This window comes from Hakea prostrata, chromosome 5 (assembly GCF_041222555.1).
Source record: "Hakea prostrata isolate BN-2017 chromosome 5, UWA_Hpros_2, whole genome shotgun sequence".
Lineage (NCBI taxonomy): Eukaryota > Viridiplantae > Streptophyta > Magnoliopsida > Proteales > Proteaceae > Hakea > Hakea prostrata.
Window position 1 is genome coordinate 21,362,747 of NC_142604.1, and position 19,472 is coordinate 21,382,218.

Genomic DNA, 19,472 nt, shown 5'->3' on the forward strand with positions numbered 1-19,472 from the left:
TTTCTAAAAACCGAGTCTACTTTGGATGAGATTTGATTTAAAACAAAGAGGAACCTGAGAATAAATTCAAAGGCCAGAGAGACGAAAAACGAAAAATTGAAGCTAAAAGCTAAAACTGGAAATTTACAATTAAAGGAACCCAAAAAGAAAAGGAAAAACGAAACTTTTTTAAATCGAAGAGAATATAATTATATTAATAAGTAAATATGCTAGAATAAAGGGAAAACTATATTATAGATTATAACCGTAAGTACTGTCTTCCTCCAGCCTTCTCATCCACAATTGATTTGAAGTGTTCAGGCAACCCGCGGATAAAAGATCACCTCCGTATTCACCAATATTAGACCTGCGAACAGGTCAGATCCGTGGTTCATCCCCCTTACTGGGTGCATAATGACAAACTACTGAAGAGTAGAAGTGAGCTCCCAGATAACCTCGAGTACGCCTAGCATACGTCAGTGCCTGCCAATGTTGCCATTAACCATTCCAACTACATTCATCGAGTTAGAATGGACTATGAAGAACAAATCCATAATTGCAGCGGAAATAAAGCACAAAACCCACCACAGAGACGAGTTTTTCACTTGGTTCAATTGGAGACCTACATTCAAGGATGAGTTTAAAGAACTCACAGCACCACACACTAACCAAATAAGTGAAAAGAGGAGTTACAAAGTCATGTACACATTGCTCACCAACACCTCAAGAAAAAGAACACAGAGACCACAAGAATTACAAAATTACACCACCGAATGAACCTACGAAGGAAGGATCTAACTAAGGCAAGAATGATCTGAAAGTCCACACATCATCCTCACCAAATTTGAAGGGCAAACCACCATCAACCAAGAGTGTCAAGGGTTGGAAGAACCCTAAGCCCAGAGCAACAACAAAGCAAAAACCATAATCCCAAACACGATGGAAGAGAAATGAACAATACTCACAACCCTAAACCCGAAACAAAACTATTTATACAAAGCCCTAAAATGATAGAACTACCCTTAAAACAAACACTTAAGACATTTAAGTACAAACACTGAGTAATGACCAAAATAACCCGCGACTTAAACACCTAAATCCTACATCTTTCCACCTTGACATTGATTTTAGTTGTGCAAAGTTCCTGAATACACAATGAACTCATCAAATAAACATAAAATAAGGAACTAAACAACAAGCACATTTAATTGGTACTAGGTAGTCTTGAACTTATCAATAGATACAATTTTAGTTATAAATATCAGCAGGATTGATAGATGTATCAATTTTTTGAATCTTAATCAAGCCTTTAGAGATAACATCCATAATAAAATGCAGTCTAACATCAATATATTTAGTACATTCATGGGACCATGCTATTTTTCGAAAGACAAATAGCACTTTAAGAATCACAAAACACAATGGAATGTATATCACCAAATTCAAGTTTTCTGAGGATGCCCTTAAGTCATAGAGCTCTTAATAGCCTCACATAAGGCTATATATTCTGATTCAGTAGTGGAAAGAGCTACCAGTACTTGCTAAAGGGTAGACTTCCAACTCATCAAATCACCACCAATAGTAAATAAATAACTAGTCAATGACCTCCTTTTGACCAAGTCAGCGAGCAAAGTCGAGTCACAGTAACCCACAATACTCAAATTATTAGCATAAGAGTTATCATATAACAATTTATAACCAACTTTCAAAACTACATTCCAATGTGTTAAGCAAATCTAGTCTAACGCAGCGGAATACCAACAAGAATCGAAGAGACATAAGCAATCACTCACACAACACAAAGTTTTACTTGGTTCGGTCAGAGACCTACATCCAAGGATGAGATATGCTCTCACCAAGCTTATGCAATCGAAGAACAACAGAGAAGGATTACAGCCCTAAGATCAGTGTGATAACTCTATACAAAAGGTAAAAGAAAGAAACATCAAGACAAGGAACAATCACACCTAAAACCACAGATGACAGCCTTGCTTCTTCTTCCCTGGAACGCACAACCGAGAGTACCAAACCAGCACCTCCACGCCCAAACAGCAAGTGATACTTGCACACCTTTACAAGAGTAATCCTCACAACAAAAATCAAGTAAGGAGCATCAATGGAGTCTTCTTGAGCATGAGCAGAACCACCAAAACCAGAGGAGAGCAAACCCTAGAACCCGTGAGAGAGATAGAGAGGAGAGAGAGAGCAAATGATCGAATGAATCTAAAATCCCAAAACCCCCAAATTACATACATGAGATAGAACAAGTAAAATTACTCACATACCCTCTAAACAACTCAATAAGACTTAACCTATCCTAACCATAGTGAAAAGACTAAACTGCCCCCGTATCATATTACAACATTCTCCACCTTGACTCTGTTATTTTGCCGATGCATAAACCTGAGAGAACACAACCCATCAAATAAAATATAAAACAATGTAAAGCAAATTATAGAGATAATAATTTCAATGAGTTTAAGGCAGACTTAAACTTATTAACAGGTACAACCTTAGTCATAATATCTGCAGGGTTAATGGAAGTATCTATCTTGCATATATCAATTAAACCCTTAGCAATTATGTCATGATCGATATAGTATAGTGCTCGAGTACTAGGAATCTTTGTTTTGGATGCCTACTGACAAGCATCTTCAGGCACTTTGAGGTGGGATTTGATGGTGAGGAGATGATAGACCGGGACATGGGATATCCGATCGGCACGAGGATCATTGGACTCATGCAAATGGATGATGCTATGAGGTCACCAGGTCCGGAGGATGAGTCTGAGTTTGAGGATGAGGTGGCACCAGTAGATGAGGGACAGGATGTTGCAGACTCTGATGATCAGGATGGAGGGGATGCAGAGATGCGTGATGCCAGTCAGGATGATCAGGGGATTCCTACATCACACTTCGAGGTTGGGGGCCCATCACATGCCGCTCTAGAGACACCAGACTAATATGCACAGATGCTCTCCATGACTTCCATGCTAGAGAGGATGGAGGTCAGACAGGAGTAGATGTATGAGAGGATAGAGGCGAGGCAAACACAGATGTATGAGAGGATAGAGGCGAGGCAAACACAGATGTTTGAGAGGATGGAGGTGAGACATGCATAGATAGAGTCCAGACAAGATCGGATGCAGTCTCAGCTCACATAGATTTTGGACGATGTCCGAGCACTTAGAGATCAGAGACGGTCTCCTAGATAGACTCATTGTACTAGGGTTTCAGTTTATTTTTTCATATGTAACTCGATGTAAAACTTTCTTAAGTTAATGAAATTCGCCTTTTGTTTCACTTTATTATTGTGCATTATTCACCTTCTCTTCTATTGCATTAAGTGATGCTTGTTAAATTATAATTAATGTATATTTAAAAACAATTCCTTTATGCTTCATTAATTGTGTCACACCCCACCTGCCGGTCTCAGTTATCCGCCCGACAACCCATGGGAGTGATCCATCACAGGATCCACAGTTCTAGTCTATCAATAATAATAAATGCAAGTAAAGACAACCACGAGCAAAAAAAGGATCAATAATTAAATGAAAGAATCACAGGAGTCCAAATACTCCAATAAAATAATCAAGGAAAGAATAAATAATCAAAATGTAAATGAGTTCAGCGGAAGCAATTCAAAAGGTTTAAATAAGTTTCTTTCCGGTTTCTTTTTCTAAAGCTAAAAACTTAGACTCAAGTTTATCAAGATGAGGGGTTCTCCAATTCTCCTCCATACGGTGAGCAAACTGCCTACCAACCTGTTTCCTTCGCCCATCAATGGGTGCTATAAGCGCATTCCAAGCACTCACAGGAGCTCCCGCACAGGCTATCTTCATTTCCCATTGTCGGTGCCACATCTTCTTCATACGGGAAGTTTCCTTCATAGGAAACCAATCCATCTTCTTGCGTATTTCCTCCATCTATACAAGCTAATAAAACATAGACAAATAAAGGAATGAGTTCTGGAGAACTCAGTAAGAACAAACAATGATTCCCATCCATATGTCAAACCAATCAGAAATGCATAAATGATATGTATGAATGAAAAATATGAATACCGCTAAGATCTAATCATGCAAGTCTCTAATAGTTGACATGCTTTAAGATATACACCAGCCCTCCTCTGGGTAGGTCTAGTCACTTTGATCTGGCAAGGACTGGTTACATCTGTAGGGATCCGGGTAAAATAGAAAATCCACACCTGGCTCTCAAACCATGGTTGGGGTTAAGTCAACACTCTCTCACCACGACCATTGGCATGAGTACTGGCGCATGTCGGGGTTTCTAATCCAATGTAGGTCATAAAGGTAACATACTACATGAAGTTCGGTTACATCCCCTATGGCACCAACCAACTCGGTTCAGTATCCTTCGCAACCTAGGAATGAGAACCCTCACGGATTGGCTACCGCTATTGGACTCCATTCCATAACCTTATGGTCATCCACATATTGTTGGGGCGGAAAGCTCTCATGACTCCTCACGACACCCGGTTCGTTCCTTGGACGTCCATGAGCCCAACCCTAACATATGCAACCCTACCATTTATATGACCAACAGTGGACCATCGTCACATCACTGTCATCACAGGTCATCCGGCTTCAATTCCCCTACCGAAAGGGTAGTAGCATGTGGGGTACCTAGCCATGCAACTCTAGACTCTACCTAGGTATGTCATCCAGTAGTTATGATAGAGCTAGAGACATCAGCGAGCATGTGTCCCATACCACAGCCCTTTGATATCCCAAACTAGGATATCCTAATGGAATACCCCTTCCATCAGAACCACAAACCATCAACCATTATCATATCATATTTAATATCAACAAAGTATAAGTAAAGATAGTACAAACAACAAGCATATAATAAGATCAGCATGCTAAAAAGGTTACAACAACATATGAAATGAAAGAACAATAATAACAGACACTGGACTAGCATGTTTAAGTCATTTCATAAAGATAGGATTGTATGTCCTTACCTGTGATTATGCAGAATCCCTCTAACTTGCAATCCAGAAACTATTATTAGACTTTTATTTGAAACAGAGAACACCTATATAGAGGGTTACAATAAGGTATAAGTCGAATGAATCAAATCGGATCAAAACCAAAAGTCATTTGGTCACTGGAAATCAGCCGGTCGCTTAGGTTGAGCGACCGCCACTAGTGATCACCCCAAAAAACAGAGATCTTCAATCCGAAACTCAGGCTTCTGATCATCCAATTTCAATCCGAATTTTGAATGATCATAGTCCAAATCTCAAATCTATCACTCCCATAACCATGGGTGATATTAAACCTAACCAAAGACATCAAATTGGTTATCCAGAATCCTCCCTCTTGATTAGATCATCATTTTTCATGAAAGCAGGGTTTCGTTTTCGAATATGATCTCACCAAGATCAACAAAAAGGTAGACAGTGCAATAGAAAGATCAAGAATAACCAAAGGGAAACACTAATCTACTTTTATCATAGCAAGTGGTGAAGTATGAGTGAACAGGGAATCACTTACCTTAACCAGATCAACTATGAAGGACAGTAGAACCTTCTAGGACTCTACCAGCACTTCAGATATGCTTCCAGCACATCTCCACAGCCGTCTAACCTCCAAAAATAGTAATTCCGAATATAATATTTGTAAAATAGGCGAGGGTTACTATTTATAGGAGTCTGGGGGTAAAATATGGCAAAACCCCGCAACCAGGACCAGGCGGTCGCTTGGTCTAATCAACCACCACTAGCAACCGCCCCCAAGTATATTGCTATATAGGTGCTTTGCTCAGGGGGTTGTTGTCCAAGTACAACCTAACCCTAATGAAGACATGGGGGAGGTCTTACCTTCATTCCGGACATCTCTAGACATCACTTGACTTCCAGAAGTCCAACTACAAGCAAGGCAGGCTCTTCATCAAAAGAATTCAGATCCATGGGTTCAGGGTATGGATCATGGACTTCTATCCGGACACTCCACAGATTTACCCGGCTAGACCTTCGGGTTCTCAGACCTGCAATATGGATCCCGGGTTAGAAATACGGGAGTTGTTACATCCATCCCTCCTTAAAAGAAATTTTGTCCCCGAAATTACAACGTACCTGTAAGTCCGAAAAGATGAGGATACTTGGACCGCATCTCATCTTCTTTTTCCCAAGACGCTTCTTCAAAAGAGTGATTCTTCCATTTGATCTTCACCAAAGGTATAGACCGGTTTCTCAAGTGCTTATCTTTCCGATCCAAAATCTCAGCCGGTTCTCATCATACGTCAAATCCACACTCAAACCTTCCTGTTCATGCTGGAGCAACTGCTCTGCGCTTGCTAAGCATTCATTGCCTTAGCATAGATACGTGGAAAACATCATGCACACCAGCAAGAGACGGAGGCAGAGCCAACCGATAAGCTACTGGTCCAACCTTTTCAATAATGTCAAAGGGACCAATATACCTAGGGTTGAGCTTTCCTTTGATTGAAACACATGACTCCCTTTGTCACATCCACCCAGCTGGTATCCTATCTGGCATACCAGGGATGTGATCCATAGCCCGAAGATCCTGATCGAGCGGCCATGCCTCCCACATACACGATAACATAATCATGAACAATATAATCAATGTATAAAGTAAACAATAAATAGAACAACTGAATGAGAAAATGGTAATTAATCAGAGTGCGGAAACATTAAGTAACATCTTCTAAGTAACAAAGTCTCAAAGAGAAAGAGTGATCAGAAGTCACTCCTTCACAATCAGCGGAACAGTGGTAAATCAAGTTAAGTTACAACCAGTGTTATGAACAAATCCATAGGAACTAAAGAGAGAATATCCAAATGATTACAGTCATCCAGGGAAATGGGGCCTACAAATAGGTTTCCTCTATCATAATGATATCCTCTTCGAAAGTATGGATGAAGTAAACCCAACGTGGCCGCTCCCTCACTAATGTGGGGCTAACCCTGGTACGCACTATAATCCTCCTCGGTATAGCAATCCTGACTCTCCGCGTAGCCATCACCCGAAGGGTAGTATGCGGGATCATAGCTCGGGTCATAGGACGTGCCATCAAGGTCTTCTGTACCTACAGTATAATCTAACAAATTGCACAAAGGAATGAGTTCAAAAGAACTCAGCAAGGCAAGTCGTTTCATAATCCACAATTCACCCAACACAAGTCAAAATATGATGCAATATGATATGAGACAATGATGAAATATGATTCTAATCTTAAGTATGCTAGTCTCTAAGGTAGACAAGCTTTAAGTCATGGCACCATACTTCTTTGGGTTGTCATTCACTCCCCCTCAATCATAAGATATCTTGGGTCTGCCCTAGGAAGTTCGGTAAAGTCATCTCAAAAACCATGGTTGGGGATTTAGTCACCACTCTCTCACATCACCATTTGGTATAAGTATTGGCGCATGTCACAATAAAGCCTAGCCCAATGCAAGTCAAAATATGATGCAATATGATATGAGACAATGATGAAATATGATTCTAATCTTAAGTATGCTAGTCTCTAAGGTAGACACGCTTTAAGTCATGGCACCATACTTCTTTGGGTCATCATTCACTCCCCCTCAATCATAAGATATCTTGGGTCTGCCCTGGGAAGTTCGGTAAAGTCATCTCAAAAACCATGGTTGGGGATTTAGTCACCACTCTCTCACATCACCGTTTGGTATAAGTAATGGCGCATGTCACAGTAAAGCCTAGCTCAATGCAAGTCATCTACTCAGTCATATCATATCAGATCCAGATACGTCCATTCCTCGCCCCCGGATATCCTTTTTGATATCCTTCACACTAGAGTCAGCATAATCCTGGATTACGGACTCATCAACCCTATTGGTCATCCACATATAGTAAACGGGAAGCTCTCACGTCCTCTCACGGGTTGGTTACCGGTCTTGAACGCCCATGAGCCCAAGTCTATCCATATGCAACCCTACCAATAAATGGCCCTTTTCGGGTATCCGCAATATAGTTTAAGTCCTCTCACGGAGTGGGTACCGGTCTTGAGCGCCCTTCAACCATACTCTACCACGGGTCGTTCGGTCTCAATACCCTTCCGATTCAGGTCTGAAACGACAAGGGAAATCCTAACCATACACCTAGACAATCCTATACATGTCATCCAATAACCCGAGAAAGCGTCGATGGACACCGTCGGGGAATATCCCATACTACTCCCTCCAATGTCCAAGGACAAAAGTGTTGAAAGGACACTTCTCAATCCCAAGTCATACGTAGTCGATCACAATCTCAATCTCATCATATTATACTAAATCAATGATTCATCATATAAACAAATACATATCATAACATGATTGATCATACATGAATTATAAAGTAAAACTGAACATGATATTCTAAATGATATATACATTCTATTATTGATAAGAAAACACATAACATTCATGCATAGTAAATGATTACTCATATGATCATAACCATTAAGTTCCCATAATGTAAGCATGTTGGTATAATTAACATACTTGAGTTAACGACTGTCCTTACCTTAATCAAGTTGTAAATAGATTCAATGATTACCAAGTATGGTCCCAAAATTAGTGTTGATACCCTAGATAATCATACAATTAATGTCAGAGAAGAAAGCAATTGAATTGGGGTTCAAACAGATCAAATTGGCTGAGTACAGGGCCTTAACAACTCTTGGTTGACTGGCTTGGTCAACTGTCAGTCGACCAAGCAGTCAACCAAGACTTGTTATCTTCAGGACATCAATGGAAACTTGATCCAAAACTGCCTTTCCGGTGCTCCGATCGTCATGAAATTTGGAGGGCATGTTTATAACAGTAAGAGGATACTACACACTAATTTTCATGATGATCCAACGGTTCAATCAAAAATACCCAAATCGAATTTTAGGTTCTATATGATACTTAGCAAGAATTAAATTGGAATTTATAGAAATTGAAAAGGATGATAAGAATCAATCAAATGAGTGTTAAGAATTAAGCTAGAATCTTAATTTCATTATAGTCTAAGCTTATCATGCATCTACATATCAGATTTGAATCAAATAGGTTAGATTGAATAGAATCAAAGTGATGGAGTGCAATTAATCTCATTTGAATCATAGCATAGCAAGAGTGGGGAAGGATTAAGGAATTGAAAGGGGGAAACCCATGGTTAAGTGTTTGCAAGGTTGCAGCACTTCAGCCATGGTTTCAATGATCATTAATTGATAGAAACATGAAGAGATTAGGAGAGGAATAGAAGAAATGATACCTTGAGTTGATGATTAGTGTATACAATAATGATTGGAGTCAAAGATCTTCCCAAACATCAAGGAATAGCCCAAGAGAGTGTCCAACCTCGAGCTCTGGAGTGCCAATGATTAGTTTAGGTCCTCATTCACGAGTTCCAAAAAGTTAGGGGCAAAATGGGAAGAGATTTAGTGCAAACTCGAATTCCATTACTCTTGGTCGACTGGCTGGTCGACTGTCAGTTGACCAAGCACTCGACCAAGCTATGGCAGCAACTTCAGGAGTGGATTCGGAAGGCTATACAGGGTCAAATCGAGCGGGGTTTTCTCCTACAAGTCAATCAACAAGTCTAGTTTCAGAAAATACCTTCGGATTGATCACGGGGTTCCGGGAAGTGCTTCAACTAATTCAATCTTCATCGATGCGCAGATTTTCACCCAATATGGACAATGTGCTCAAGTGAGGGGCATCATTGTCAATGTCCATAGGCTCAGCATCAAGCATCGAATCATCCACTAAGAGGGCCCACATGTCTCTTCTACCACCACTTCGGGTGTTCGGACCTACAACATTATAAAATCCGGGCCGGGTCAGGGTTAGGATAAGGCCGGATTTTACACCCTTAATTGGCGAAACTTTCAAAAACGCACACTCACCAACTTGAGACTCAAGATCTGATCTTCTTTTATCCGCATAAGACTTCTGTCGAGACTGAGCAATTTTGATCCTTTCTCTAATCATATCCACCATGGTACTTGTGGTTTCAATTAGATCAGGGCCAAGAACACACCTTTCCCCAACTTCATCCCAATACAGAGGAGTTCTACAAGTCCTTCCATACAAAGCTTTAAACAGGGCCATTCCAATAGTAGACTGATAACTGTTATTATAAGCAAACTCCACCAAGGCTAGATGATCATCCCAGTTACCACTCATATCTATAACACACACTCTAAGCATATCTTCCAACATTTGTATGGTCCTTTCTGATTGTCCATCGGTCTGAGGATGATGAGCAATACTCAAATTCAGCTGAGTACCCAGAGCTTTCTGCAGACTATTCCAGAAACGTGAAGTAAACTCGGGTCTCTATCCGACACAATGCTAACAGGAACACCATGCAGTCTCACCACATTATCAACATAGAGTTGGGCCAACTTATCCATAGTATAGGTGATCTTCATCAGAATGAAGTGTGCCGATTGGTTAGTCCGTCCACTACCACCCACACTGAGTCATTTCCTTTGCTAGTTCGGGGTAGACCTGTGACAAAATCTATAGCAATTTCCTCCCACTTCCAACTAGGTACTTGAAAGAGGATGCGAAGGCCTGACGAAGGCTGCCGGATAGCTTTCACACGTTGACAAGTTCCACACTTAGCAATGAAGTCTTCCACATCATTCTTCATGCCAGACCACCAAAAAATACCCTTTCATATCATGGTACATCTTCACACTTCCGGGATGAATAGTAAAGATGGATTGATGAGCATATGTGAAACCCAGCCCTAACCTAACCTTGACCCGGAAACCCGGTTGTTTTTAGGTCCGAAGACCCGGAGTAAAGGAAGAAGCCAACTATGGGCCATCTCAGTAGAAGACATGGTGTTTGACTCTGAACCCATGGATGTTGATGATGGAGTTCCATACTTGGAAGTCTGTGCAGATCTTGAAGGAAAGCTGCAGCTTGAAGAAGATGAGATTAGTTGAAGGACTTGGAGTATTATCTGACTTGGTTTGAAGGCATTTCTACACACTAGGTATGTCACTTGTTGTGTGTGCAAAAGCCCATGAGGTTTGGACTTGAGTTGGGCCTCCATTTCCCTATTTTGGCCTTGCTGACCTAATTGGTCGACTCATTGATCGACTGGGCCAGTCAACCAACTGTGTGTTAAATCCGAGAAAATCCAATTTTAGGATTTTTCACTTCTAATTAAACCCTATTTCGTGTTTCTTAGTTACGGCTGCCTCCTAAACACTTTGTGAACGTGGGAAGACCTTTCCAAAACTCTTTTTGGTGATTTTGAATATTTCTTTGCTAGATCTGAAGTCTCTCATCTCCGATCTATCATTCTAAGGTTAGTATCTCTTCTATATTATAATTTATTCTTTCTTCGATCTTATTCTTGATTGAGATCAAGAAGAAGATGCTACATTCTTGCAACCATCTATTCCATGATCTCATTCTATTCTTTGAGATTTATGATCATCGTCATGATCTTAACCCTAACCCTGAATATTTTCTTGAAACCCAGACCCTGGTATGATCTTTTTGGAAACTTTTGGTAACCTCCCATGTGAGGGTAACCACATGAGTTTTATTTATGTTAATCTAAACTCTTTTCCAATGATTTTCTTGTTAGCTAATTGCCAAGCAATTATTCCCTTTCATCTTGTAACCCTAGCCTTTTCATGAGAGCCATAAGGTTGAAACCCTAATTTCTTGGTTCAAATCAAGAACCCATCTCTTGACCTTGACTTGATGATTTTACCTTCCTATATAGTTCTAATACGTTCTAGGAAGTTCCCCTTCGAATTTCGGATCAATCCGACTTCAAACGAAGAAGTTATGACCAATCTAGTTTTTGCATTTCCGTCTTGACTCGGTTGGTCGACTGATTGGTCGAATGGGTCAGTAGACCAAGCAATCGACCAATGAAGGCAATAGCTTCATTTTTTGCTCAGTTTGATTTGATTTCTCTCTGATCTTTTAGGCATCTTTCCTAATGTTATATCTATGATTGTTAAGGGTTTATTTGCTAAGTTTGGAGTTGCTCTCTTTGATCTTTGGATTATCTTCGGCGATAATCAAGGTAAGGACAGTTATTTCATAATAACATAGATCACATACTCTTTGGTTTCTACTTTAAGAAACTCTGAGTTTATATATTGTTCTTGTATTTTATACTCCAGATGTACTATTGTAAGTACAGTAACACTTTAGTTATGTGTTCTTTTTCATTATTCAAGCTTATATGAATTGCTTATTACTATATTGTTTAATAATTAGATCATGCTTTTATATTCTCTTTTATATGATGAGTTGTTGATTGTGTATGTCATGACTGATCTAAGAATGTGTTTGATTAAGTATGGTTTGGGATTGAGAGGTGTCCTTTTGATACTTCTGTCGTTGGACATTACTGGAAATAGTATGGGATGTTTCCGGGGTTGCCCATTGACACTTTCCCGAATCATTGGGTGTCATACCTAGGATTGTCTAGAAGTGTTTGGCTAGGATGTCCCCATCCTATCAGACCCGATTCGGAAGGGAATTGAGACCTAAAGACCCGTGGCAGCAGTGGGGATTCACGGGTGCCCAAGACCGGTAACCAACCCGTGAGAGGACGGGAATCACATTGTGGGGGCCATTTATTGGAGGATTGCATATGGATAGACTTTGGCTCATGGGCGCTCAAGACCGGTAACCAACCCGTGAGAGGACATGAGAGCTTCCCGTTTACCATATGTGGATAACCAATAGGGTTGATGAGTCCGTAGTTAGGGACTATTAGGACTCTAGTGTGAAGGATACCGGAAAGGATCGTCAGGGACGAGGAATGGACATATCTGGAACTGAGTTGATGTGACTGAGTAGATGACTTGCATTGGACTAGGCTTAACCCTGACATGCGCCAATACTTAGACGGATGGTGATGTAAGAGAGGTGACTTAACCCCCAGCCATGGAATGTCCCGAGGGATGAAGGACCCACTACCAACCGGAGCTAAGTGATTTGAGACCTCCCCAAGGAAGTATGGTGCTATGACTTAAAGCATGTCTGCCAATAGAGACCAGCATACATAGAGTTTAGATGCATACATACATTATTTGTTTCATATTGCATTGCATCTTGTTATGTTCTGCCGCATGTTACTTATGTTGTTATGAGTTAACTTGCCTTGCTGAGTTCATTCAAACTCACTCCTTTTTTTGTACAATCTTTTGTTAGATTATTCTACAGGTACTAACTACTATGAAGGATAGTACGATGAAGCACAAGCCGAAGAAGCGTACTACACGCAAGGTGCTGACAACCATGAAGATAACCCTGATGATCCCTCGAGCGATCACATTGCGTACTACGATTAGTCGTAATGTAGAGCTGGAACATCTATGATTGGATTGATGAAGTCCACTATTTTGAAGATGTCATCTATAGATTAGAAAACACGTAGTTTACTTTGAACATTCTATTCTTGCTTTTCTTTATAAACAGTTGTAATTCTTTTTAAACTTACGCACTACACTTCCGCTGTAGTTGTGGAGTGAGTTTCCGCCTCACTCTACTTCTTTTTGATGTGATTACATCTGGTATCATTTCCGCACTTTGATTATATTGATTATTCATTTCCTGATTTGAATCTTTTGTTTATAATATTAAAACCTTGATTATTTCCTGTTTATGATTATGTTATTGTATATGTGGGAGGATGATTTCCTTGATATTTGATCTTCAGGGCTATGGATCACACTCCCGGGTATGCCAGTTAGGGTACTGGCTGGGGGATGTGACAGCATCAGTCAAGATATCTTTTCTGAGATCTTATACAGCAAGAACACAAACTCTATCTCTGAAAACAAGAGCACCATCAAAGGCTAGGGAGAAATCTTCCACGTCCTTGGTCTTCGAAGTGATCAGGTCAATCTTCTTCTTCAATTCAAGATCAGTCGACTGCAGAGCAACAATTCGGTCCCTCAAACTCGGTCAAACTGACACAGCTGCCAAAATAGCAACGGAACCTTCCGACAAAATCTCAAGTCCAAATCTAACAATGGAGAACAATAAGGGCTTATTGAGAGATGTCAGATCTACACTTTCTCAATTACTCTTCCTACTCAAAGCATCAGCAACCACATTAGCTTTTCCTGGATGATACTGAATATCACAATCATAGTCCTTCACCAGTTCTAGCCATCTTCGCTGTCTCATATTCAACTCCTTTTGAGTAAAGAAATACTTGAGACTCTTGTGGTCAGTGAAAATCAATATCTTTTCACCATACAGATAGTGACGCTAGATCTTTAAAGCAAAAACCACAGATGCTAATTCCAAATCATGAGTAGGATAGTTATGCTTGTTGTTCTTCAACTGCCTAGAAGCATAAGCTACAACCTTCCCATGCTGCATCAGAACGCAACCCAAACCAACTTTAGAGGCATTGGTATACACTGTCAAACCTCCGGAGTCATTTGGTATCATCAACACCGGAGCATTAGTCAACCTTTTCTTGAGTTCTTGGAAACTCTTTTCACAGGCTTCGTTCCACTCAAACTTGATTCCTTTCCTGGTAAGCTTTGTCATAGGAGCTGATAATCTAGAAAAATTCTCAAAGAAGCGCCTATAATATCCCGCCATACCAAGAAAACTTCAAATCTCAGTGACTGGCTTAGGTCGGTCCCAATCGGCAACAGCTTGAACCATTGCAGGGTCAACCTTAATACCGTCAGCAGAAATAATGTGACCTATGAACATAACTTTAGGTAACCAAAAGTCACATTTACTGAACTTGGCAAACAACTTCTTCTCTCTCAAATGCTGCAGAGCAAAACTCAAGTGCACAACATGATCTTCCTCGCTTTTAGAATAGATCAGAATGTCATCAATGAACACAATGATAAACTTATCCAAGACATCCTGAAATACTCGGTTCATCAGATCCATGAATGCTGCCGGTGCATTAGTAAAACCAAAAGGCATGACCCGAAATTCGTAATGCCCATATCTAGTGTCAGCCGGTACCCCATTTGGAATACCCGGGATGTGATCCACAGTCCAAGGATCAATGATCTGAGGTCCATGCCTCCCACATACACGGTAACACAATCATGAACAATAATAATCAATGGTAAAAACATTTAATACTAAATATCATGAATAAGATAAGACTAAATAAATCAGAGTGCGGAAGGCAATAACATTAAAGCATAATCATAAGGGTGAGAGAAGGTATGATAACCACTCTCTCAGAACAGCGGAAAAGAAGTGTGATGACGTCAAATACATGTCTAAGTGTCAAAAGATAATCTCAAAGATAAGTTAGTTACAAGACCAATGGTTCCACAAATACACCAGGGGAATGGGGCACTATGCTAGGGTTTCTTCTATACTAATGGTAGTCTCCTCAACGGTACGGATGAAGTAAACCCAGCGCTGCCGCTCCCGCACAACTGTGGGGCTAACCACAGGTGCGAATAATAATCCTCCTCGGCTCCAATATACGAATCCTCACCGACGCCACTACCCGGAGGGTAGTATGTGGAATCATAGTCCGCCTCATAGGAGGTGCCATCGTAATCTTCGGTACCTGGAATGTAATCTAAAACATTTGCACAAAAGGAATGAGTTCGAAGAACTCAGCAAGGAAGTTATTCCATAATTAGAAATCATACACATTCAGAACATATAATAATGCAATGTGATATGGAACATATGATGCGAGATATGAGCCTAACTCTATGAATGCTGGTCTCTAAGGTAGACATGCTTTAAGTCATAGCACCGTACTTCTCTGGGTCGTCGATCACTCTCCCATTTCCATATCTTGGGAATGCTCGGGGAAGATCGGTAAAGTCATCAAAAACCATGGTAAGGGGAATCGGTCACCGCTCTCTCACATCACCATTTGGTCAAGTACTGGCGCATGTCACAGTAAAGCCTAGCCCAATGCAAGTCATCTACTCGATCGGTCAAGTCGATTCAAATACGTCCATTCCTCGCCCCGGCGATCCTTTCCGGTATCCTTCACACTAGAGTCAGCGAAATCCCGGATTTCGGACTCATCAACCCTATTGGTCATCCACATATAGTAAACGGGAAGCTCTCACGTCCTCTCACGGATTGGTTACCGGTCTTGAGCGCCCGTGAGCCCAAGTCTATCCATATGCAACTCTACCAATAAATGGCCCCTTTCAGGTATCCGTAGCATGGTTTATGTCCCCTACCGGATTGGCTACCGGCCTAGAGCACCCATCCAACCATACACTACCACGGGTTGTTCGGTCTCAATGCCCTTCCGATTCGGGTCTGACACGACAAGGATGAACCTAGCCACACAACTAGACACTCCTATGTATGTCATCCAATAACTCGGGAAAGTGTCTATAGGCACCATCGGAGAACATCCCATACTATTCCCTCCGATGCTCAAGGACAGAAGTGTCAGTAGGACACCCTCCAATCCCAAGTCATATGTAAGCAATCACACATCAAATCTCATCATTTCTCATGCATCCATTGCATATTCATAATAGTACTCAAATCATGATATTGAAACGAATCATTATAAACATAAGCAAATCAAAATGATAGAGTAACACAACAAATGTATAAAGATTTAAATGTTACTGTTCTAACACATATGTATCAGTATCATAATGATTGAAAGAAATTTAGGGATTTCATTCTTTGAATAAAGCATAGTTCAATATTTGATGACTTATATGTTTATGGATATAACCATCCTTACCTTGGATGAGTTGATGATGAATTAAGAATACCAAGAATAGTCCAATAGAAGTGTTAAGGCCCTAAACAAACATCAATAATAAGTTAGAAAAGAAGTCGGGAAGATCAGATGTCATTTGAGTCAAAATCGACCAAGGTTGTTGTCGACAAACAACTTTGGTCGATGGTTTTGGTCGATGGTATCGACCAAAATGATTGACCAAAATAGTCCTCAAGCGAAATAGTGGATTTTGGGGATTTTGGTCCGAAATGAGTCTTCCGGTGTTCGGATCAATCTGAAACTTGGAGGCATACTTAAAAACAATAGTAGGACACTATAAATCAAGGAATTAACCCAATCCAATGGTCTAATTAAAAAGCCCCAATTTGAGCTATCAAGTTCAAGTGATAAACATCATGGCAAGAGTTGGAATTGATTGCATTGATGAGGAATAGCATGCAATAGCTAGAGGAACTAATAGAAATTCGATTGGAATCATATGGCAATGTTAAACATGAACATAATACACTTTATAGCTAAGTTTGATATCAAATGGCATGATGTTAATAGGTAAATCATGGAATACATATGCTAGGCATGAGATATAAGCATTAGCATCAATGAATGGCTAAGGGAATCATGGATTGAGCATGAGTAGGCACTTGGAGTGGTGGTTGCAAGGTTGCAGCACCATTCCAAATGTCCCATCAGCAAGATGACAATAGAAAAGAGTAGAAAATGGTAGGGTAGAGAGTGGAATGAAGAGTCATACCTTAGTGTAGAAGATGAAGGCAAGAATCAATGATAAACTAAGTGTCTTTGATGAGATACCCTTCACACTAACCAAGGAGCTGCTTTGGGAAGCTCTCCCCACGTTCCCAGGTGAGAAAAATGATTGCAAAAGGCTCAAGGCTCGAGGTCATATTAAATAGAAAAGGAATATTCCATGGAATCATTAACTTGGCAGACTGGGACATTTTGGTCGATGGTCCTTGGTCGATGGTATCGACCAAAATGATCGACCAAAATGTTTTCAGCAGAAAACTCAAGTTTAGAACAGCAACTTCAAGTAGGGATTTGAAAGGCTATACAAGGTCAAATTGAGTGAGGTTTTCTTCCACAATTCAATCAAGAAGTCTAGTTTCGGGGAATACCTTCGGATTGTGCACAGGAGGTCATTTGGTACATCAACCATATTAATCTTCTCCGATGCGCAAACTTTCCTTAAACACTGACAATGCATTTAAGCAAGGGGTATCATTGTCAATGCCCATGGGCTCGGTCTCCGAATCATGATCATCAATCAGGATGGTCCATAAATCTCTTCTTCCACTACGCTCGGGTCCTCGGACCTGAATACAACAAAGTGGATCCGGGTCAGGGTCAAGGTTAGAATAGGGTTGGATATTACATCTAGTCCTAAATGCAGTCCTGCAGACATCATTGGACTTCACTCATAATTGATGATACCCAGATCTCAGATCGATCTTCAAGAAAATAGCGTCACCTTTCAACTGATCAAACAAGTCATCGATCCTAGGAAGAGGATATTTATTCTTGATCGTCAACTTGTTCAATTCCTGATAGTCTATGCACATCCGCATACTACCATCCTTCTTCTTCACGAACAACACCGGGGCTCCCCAAGGCGAAACACTGGGTTGGATGAACCCTTTGCTTGTCAAATCATTTAACTGGGTCTGAAGTTCTTTCAACTCAGTCGGAGCCATCCATTACGGAGCTTCCGAAACAAGAGCTGCTCCAGGAATTAGATCAATTGAAAATTCTAACTCCCTTTCTGGAGGCAAACCAGACAAATCATCAAGGAAAACATCAGGAAAGTCCCTGACAACTTCAATATCGAACAACTATTTCACACCTTCTGAGACATCCACAGAAGAGGAAAGAAGTCCAACATCTTTGGTGTCACGACCCCAGTTTTCATAGGCTTGGTGGGGCCCACATCATGTACATTCCACTAGAGCGCGTGACAGTTCATTCCTTAAAAGAAACCTGTTTTTAACTACTAAAACCAGACTAAACATTCTTTAGCACAAACAAACAACCTCTCTGATAATTTGCCTCATAAACATATATATGTCCGTCTAAAGTCCGGTTATATTTACATTTGACCTTTCAACGGTGTCTAGGTCAATACATGCGTCTCAAAGAAATATATACATTCAGTCCTCTTATACAAACATCAAACGTCGAAATGAATGAGATTACATCTTCAACTTTAAAGGCATTGACAAATGGCAACACCTTGCCTTTATCATGAATCTGAGTACTGTCAACATTTACAATAATGAGCTTTGCGGCCCGGAGCAACAGACAACCATGTGTAAGTCGGCAATTTATCATGTATCAATCATCACATCGGTGTCATCAAAATCATATAACATCATACATTCCAACTTTCCTTTCTTTTTCCTTTTCTGTTCATTTTCTTTTTCTTTTCTTTTCCTTTTTCCTTTTTCCTTTTCCCTTTTCTTTTACTTGCATTTCGGTTATCGACATTATGTCTTGAGCCTAGGCAAATCCGGAGGATGCACATATCTCTTCACCACCGGTGGCTTCCCTCTTCACCACCGGGTGGCTTCGTCTCTTCACCACCGGTGGCTTCGGTCTCTTCACCACCGGTGGCTTGTCTCTTCCCACCGGTGGCTTCCTGCGTCTCTTCCCCCGGTGGCTTCTAGGCCAGGCCTTGTACACCTCATGGATTTCCATCAGCATAGACTCAATCTTTTCACTTTTCGGTCTTGCTTCATGCCTTCCCATTTGGGTACATAGTCCGGGGCTTCGGCCATTACAT